This window comes from Lepidothrix coronata, unplaced genomic scaffold (genome assembly GCF_001604755.1).
Source record: "Lepidothrix coronata isolate B3197 unplaced genomic scaffold, Lepidothrix_coronata-1.0 Scaffold26, whole genome shotgun sequence".
Classification (NCBI taxonomy): Eukaryota; Metazoa; Chordata; class Aves; order Passeriformes; family Pipridae; genus Lepidothrix; species Lepidothrix coronata.
Window position 1 is genome coordinate 5,625,642 of NW_016690206.1, and position 6,817 is coordinate 5,632,458.

Here is a 6,817-nt window from a genome sequence, read left to right on the forward strand (position 1 = left end):
GAATCTTTGTGTTCTCACCAAGAGTTTCTTTTCAGACATGCTGTCATGGGAATTGGCATTGTTAAACTGCAGGTGTTGTGGTGGCACTTTTTCTCCTCTAACTGTCGCAGTTCATCCTTATATAAAAGCAAACTCAATGGTTCTGGACAATTAGTAAAGCTGAAGAGATACTGATGGCTGTTAATCTATGCTTTCTGTGTGTGGGAGTCTAACCTGAGCTCAAGCTTGGTTATATACACTGGAAAAGCAGTGAATGTTTCTGAAACAAATGCTTTGTGAGTTTGTTTCCCGTTACCCTCTGAGGTCATGTTTGTGATTCATGATTTTGAAAGTTAAGGAAACCCAGGCTTGTTTGCATGCCATAAATTAAAGCCATCAGTATACAATCCATGACTCCAGTTTCACATAGTGGAAAAAAAGGATGCTGTCATTGTTGCTGTCCTTTGCAGACTAAGGTTGATGCGTAACAGCAGGTGCCTTTGAAAGAAATGTTGTTGGCGCTTGTAAAGGCAGACTGCCCAAAACTGCATCTTTTTTTATTTAGGGAAAGGCCATTGTTTCTTTTGTTGCCACTCTGTCGGGGGAAATCTTTGTAGAAGAGCTCAGGCAGATTAAATGGTACAAAAGGTTTAAGAAACATGGCCATGCTTGAGTTCATGGACATTAAAGGTCAGCGGTCATATTTAAATATACTCATACTTGAATACTGTCCCCATGATTATCTAAACCTAGCAATTCTGAAACTGTAAGATAATCTTCAGCTTTAATATTGTTTTAGTTGGTGTTTGAGTTTTTGGTTTTTTTTTAAAATTATTATTTCTTTCATGTTTCAATGCATAGGAGTATTAAAAACTTTTAATATTTTTTATGCAGTCTTAGTAATAGTTACTAGTCATGGTGAAGTAGATGAAAAAGAAGAAAGTAGCCTGAAAGAGTTAGCTCTAGGAATCTCTAGTGCCGAATATTACAGAGGCTCTTTTTGGTTTTATCTTGAAATTTTGGAAACAAGGTAATGTACATGTCTAGTCACAGTATCTATGATTGTGTAACACTGATAGTTCTCAAATTTTGGAAACAGATTAAAAACCTGTGCCACTTCATATAAACTGAATTATATCCTCTCATACACTAGAATTTCAATGTACCATTTTGTGGAGATTTGGGTTTTACTCCTGTGTTGACACTGATGTCTCTAAGCAAGATTCAAGGTAATTATTACTTCTACATGCTAAATCTGCAAATAGCAGTATTCAGTCTTCTAAGTGGCATCAATTAGAATAAAGTCTGCATGTATTATTTGAAAACACTAATAGTAAAAAAATACTGGTGTTGGTATTTTTTACTTGTGTCACAGCACTTTGTCCCAATAAAATCCTTCTTCACAACCTTTCCAATATGCTAAAATATCACATTTAATTTAAATTATAATCAAATGCAAACCATCAAATTTATACAAGTACAATTAAATATTTCAGTCACATGAAAATGAAATGTTGTAATAGCTATATAAAATGAGAGATGTTAGATTTTTTTTCATTGCTGTTTTTTCATCTAAAATTAACCCATTTAATAGGGTCTTCCGGCAACACTGGAACACTAGAACACAGAAGAATTTTTATGTTTATAATTTGTAGCTTGTCATCTAGGTTATCTAAGTATCTTTGGTGCTAGGTTTTTCAAGTTAAGAGTCTCAGTTTTTATCCTTTTGACTGTGCCTTCTGTCCACCATTCCTTTCTGATCTCTCTACATCTTAAATTGTGTTGAAGTAACACACCAAGTATGAATGACACTTTTGATAAACAAAATGTTTAAAGTCAAATCATGGCAGAGGACTGTCTCGTTATATTGAAAGGAGAGTGCAAAACTTAGACCAATTTTTTCTGGATTCTTCTGAATGGATTGGGAGTCAGTTTTAGCACTCAGGATTTGTGGAATGTTTTATTCCTTATGCATTGCTGCTGAGCTGCCTCTAACACAAAACTAAACAAAGAATCCTCACGTTTTCCATAATTAAGAGGAAAGTTAAATGTTCAGGCAGAGGGTGAAATATTTACTGGAAATGAAATTGTCAAAATTTTTGGACATCTCTATTTGAACAGCACTTAAGTGACTTGGGAGACCACTTCAGAAAGAAGAATAATTTGTTGAAGAAAAAAGAAAAAAAGAAAAAAAAAAAGAAAAAGCTCTAATCTAAATTAAACCCTTCTTTGCCTCCCCCCTACATTTGAATATTGAAAGGAGGGATAATTGCAAGATATATTCAATTTGCATTTGATTTGTTTGACTAGCTCCAACCTGCACTATTAAGTGCTTTGTGCTTTCATTCAGTATTTCAGCTGTCAGCAGATGTTCAAAGGGAAATGAAGTTCCCTGTACATTGTACTTGACATCAGGGAGTATGTTCATAGCTATGTATAATAATATCAAACGAGAAAGTGATATACAGTGATTGCAAGATGCCCATCATTGCATAACATCAGGCTTTGGGAGACACTGCATTTGCTTGCTGATATATTATACTTCTCTAAATAAGATGATAAAGTGTGAGAATTAGGTTGCCTAGTATATGCTAGGGAAAAAAAAATAGTGAGCAGGGAGGCAGTCAGATATCCTTCTTTCTCTGCTAGAGCTAACAGGGCATTTAAGATTCTTTTTAACACAAGTCTTTTGTTAGTCAGAATAAAACATTTTCTAAAGCTAACTTTTCTCCTGAAAAGCACATTCCTAGTTGGAATGCTGTTTTTCCTTGTGTAACAACTGCTCACATGTTGTGGCACTTTCCATAATCAGAATTGGACAACAGACTGTCATAATTTTAAGCCAAAATAATGGAATAGCTGTACTTTATATCTGAAAGTGTAAAAGGAGCAGTGCAATGAGTCGTTGGAACTGCAAAAGCATAGAGCAATCTGTGAGGTTCTGTAACCCAGCTCAGACCACCCTGACCTCACATTTATACTATGGTTTTCATTTATGCTGTTTTGTGTTATATAAAACATTATAATCAAACAGAAGATCCGATTTTGTACTTGATGATGTTTCTGCAGTCAAGGAAGATATTCTGCTGAAACAAAAGTTGGAAGAAATTTTGATCTGATATTTTAAGGATATGGAAGTTGACAGCCCCCTGGAATCCACCCTGATGTGCTTAGCACAGGGGGAGTGCTCCTGCTGCATGCACCACTACCCAGCACCTTGACAGGGCAATGACTGAGGCAAACAAACATGGAGGAATCGGCTAAGCAGTATTGCACATGTAGACCCAGATAAATGAAAACATACAAAACGTTTTGACACATACTTCAGGATGATCTTAGGTCGCAGCAGCAGAGAGCCCAACCAGATTACTGAAATGAGGGACTGAAATGTTTGATCTGTTTCCGAGTTCAGTTTCAGCTTTGGTTACATGTCTTGTCTTCAGGTACTCAACAGGCTGTGGTGTAGCCCCCATCACACAGTGACTTTGCAGGCGAATACTGAAGAAAGTCCTGGCTTACAGTTAGGATAGAACCCTGTGCTGTAGAGATAGACACATTCTTTTTCCCCAGTAACCTCCCAGACTGGGTCTAGTCTGGACTCTGAGGACCTTCGTTGTCTGGCTATTTCAATTTAAAAAAAAGATGGTGAGAAATACAATTTCACGTGTGGCCAATTAATGAAATCCAAGGCTTTTTGTGAATAGTGCTAAACTGTGACAAACTTGAGTTAAAAAACTTACCCATAAAAAACAAAGCTCTGTTTACCACTGCCACTACTGGGAAATTGGAGGTAGTGCCTGTTACATAGTTTTCACTTTCAGATCTAAATTATAAAATAGCTTTTTATAGTATGTGAGGTAGCATGAAAATATGCATATTGGAAATGTATACATTCTCATGCCTTCTAATGGTTGATGAAGATAAGGCACCTATAAAGTATATACCAGACCACTAAGAGATAAAATGAAGAAAAAGGAAGGGTGAAGACAAAGTACTCCCATATGGATTGACTTCTATAAATATGTTCTCTCAGATTAGTATTGTGTCACCTCGTTATGGCAAGTAAGTGTAGCACAATATAAAAATTAGGTGTAAAAGTATAGTTTATTTATAAAATAAATATATTAAAATATGGAAAATACTACAGAGACCTATACACAAATAAAGAAAAATACTCTTGTCTTACTCCTTCTTAAAAAATAGGATGCTGATCATTCTATGTACTATCCAAAAGACATTCCCTCTGTGGCTTTTAATATATCTACAACATTAGCTATTTATTTTTTACATATGCATCACAAATGTCAGTGTTCTGGCATTGAAGGGATTACTGCTTTAGGCATACATATAATCACTTATACTGAACAGAAGGTGAGTTTTTACTCAGGTTAAAACAACAACTTCACCTAATTGTTAAAACACCTTTGTTATTCTTAATTTCATTAAGACTTCATAAAACCCATTCTCATATTAACTCTGTAGTATATTACTAATCTATTGGAAAATGATGAGGTATTTTGAGAGAAATTAATATTTTTTTTCCTGCATTGTACTGTACTTTTGTACAGTTGTACTGAGCCTTACACTTCTTTTGAAATGTAGCCCGATCAATCTTTATTCAACCATGTAAATTGGATTCATACACGCAGTTTATTAATTACATATCAGCCAAAACCAGAGGAACTAGCTGTTGGTCAGTTTGGACAGATGAGAAATTTAGGATAACTGCTTTGTAAAACAGCCATTGAGAGATGATATTGTGATGACGTTGATAATTTTTTTTTCTGAAAAAATATTTTTTTCTAAATAATCAGATACGGTGGTGTTCTTAGTCCCACGAAAAGAAAGTAAAACCAAAGAACCTGTTCTCAAACAAAAATTCTGCAGTACGCTATTAAAGAACAACAACCTCAAATAAAAGGCTATGCTAAATTACCATATTTTATTAGAGAATGTAGCAGTCACATTTCCTAAGAGTCAATTCAATATTTTTGTTCAAGTTTAAACTGATTACTCGGAAAATGAATGAAAAACGTTTTGTAAATTGAATTTCAAGACAGCTGGCTGCTTAACAGGAAAGCTAAGTATCAGACTAGTACTGCTTGAGAGGTTCTCCTGAATCTTGAAAGCATCCAAAAGTATGATGATTATAAATTTCTACAAGTTTTATGTAATTATGCATGACATTTAATAGAAATCTTCCAAAGTGGCTACATGAAGCTTATCTGAACTCAAGTGAAATTAACTGTTAAGAGTACACTTCAAAATGAAATCCTCCTTGTTTTGCACATTTGATATTACAACAGTAATTTTGACAAAGACAGTCAAACTGTAACTAAAACAAACTGTGCAATAGAAGCTATTTTTTAATTACCTATTTGGAAGTTTGGTTTAGTTATATTTTTTTAATCCTCATTTTGTGTTGCTGGAATCTTAGTCTTTAATGTAGGTATGTGTTTTGATAACATTCTCTTGATGCTTTCCTTTCCAAGCCTTTGATAAAATAAAACATATTGGTCTGATTGGATCATTTTTTTAAAAAAAGAGTTGGTTTATCAGCCTTTGTTTTTGTTGTCTGAATGACAGTGGACCAGAACAAGAGTCTACAGAAATAAGTTTTATATTCAATATGATTAGATAACAGAATCAGAACTCTATTTTTTCATGCACATTTTGTTCCTGCCAAAATCCCACTAGGTGTTTTAAAACAGAGCTTCCTCTATCATAAAAAGAAATCATTTAACCTCAGGCAGGGCCTACCATTTAATGACACATAGATGCTGCATAAATTTAGACAATGCTGAGAACACAAATAGATGAGAACTTCTCACTGACATCATTCTCTAATTAGATTAAAGCAGAGATTATGTACAAAAAACACTAGCCTGCATGGAGTACATTTGTGAAGATTCTGCATAATCTTCTGTTCTGTTACAATGGAACAAGCTAAACTATTGGAAGTATTTCTATCCTCTTTTATCTAATATTTCCATAGCAAATTCTAAACTTAATTACACAATGTAACCTGCTTATTAATGCTATTGATATTTCTTGCATTTGAAAAGAAAAAAAATCAATGAGAAAGTTAAATAATCTGACTTTGCTCTTCTATTAGACAGTTTATTACCTTTGTCTCTTTAATATCAGCAGTAAAGCTAAAGTCAGCAGTTGGAAAACAAAGGAGTATTAATACTGGAAGAGGTTTGAAGGTCCACAGATTGGTTTACTGAAGAAAATCAGAGGAGATTTTATTAAATTGTGACTAGGAATGGACTATGGAAAATACTACTGCTAAATGCTTTGACGTGAGTCATTAATAGAAGGGATTTTTGGTAATTATGTATCTGCCCTACAGAGGAGCACAACTGTGCGATTAGAACAGTTCTTACATGCATAATCATTTTTTTTCCTTAGGCCTACTAATAGTAATGTCATTGACAGCTACCCAGCTAAATTTCCAAGTGTAGTGGTGAGGCAACCTCTGCTTGTGTGCGCACTTATGCCCTACACATATGTCTAACTTGAGGAATTGCAAGAATACACACCAAGTGTCATAGGACTACAGGGTAAGACTGTTTGCAGAACCCTCCTGTTTCTCTTGTTTCTTTTTCACCCTATTCTTCCATAAACTTTGATGGAACTCTGTTACTCTGGATATTTGGTCCATCTAACATGAGAATATGTTGCAAATTACAGTTGTGATTCCTACATCTTAAGGCTCTTGTGCTGTAATTTGCTGTAGCAGTAACCACACCTAAGAGCAGAAGTTTGTTTGGGGCCTGTAAAAGGGAGTGACATTTTCATCAAGAAGTCTAGAAGCCACATAGAAAACACTGTT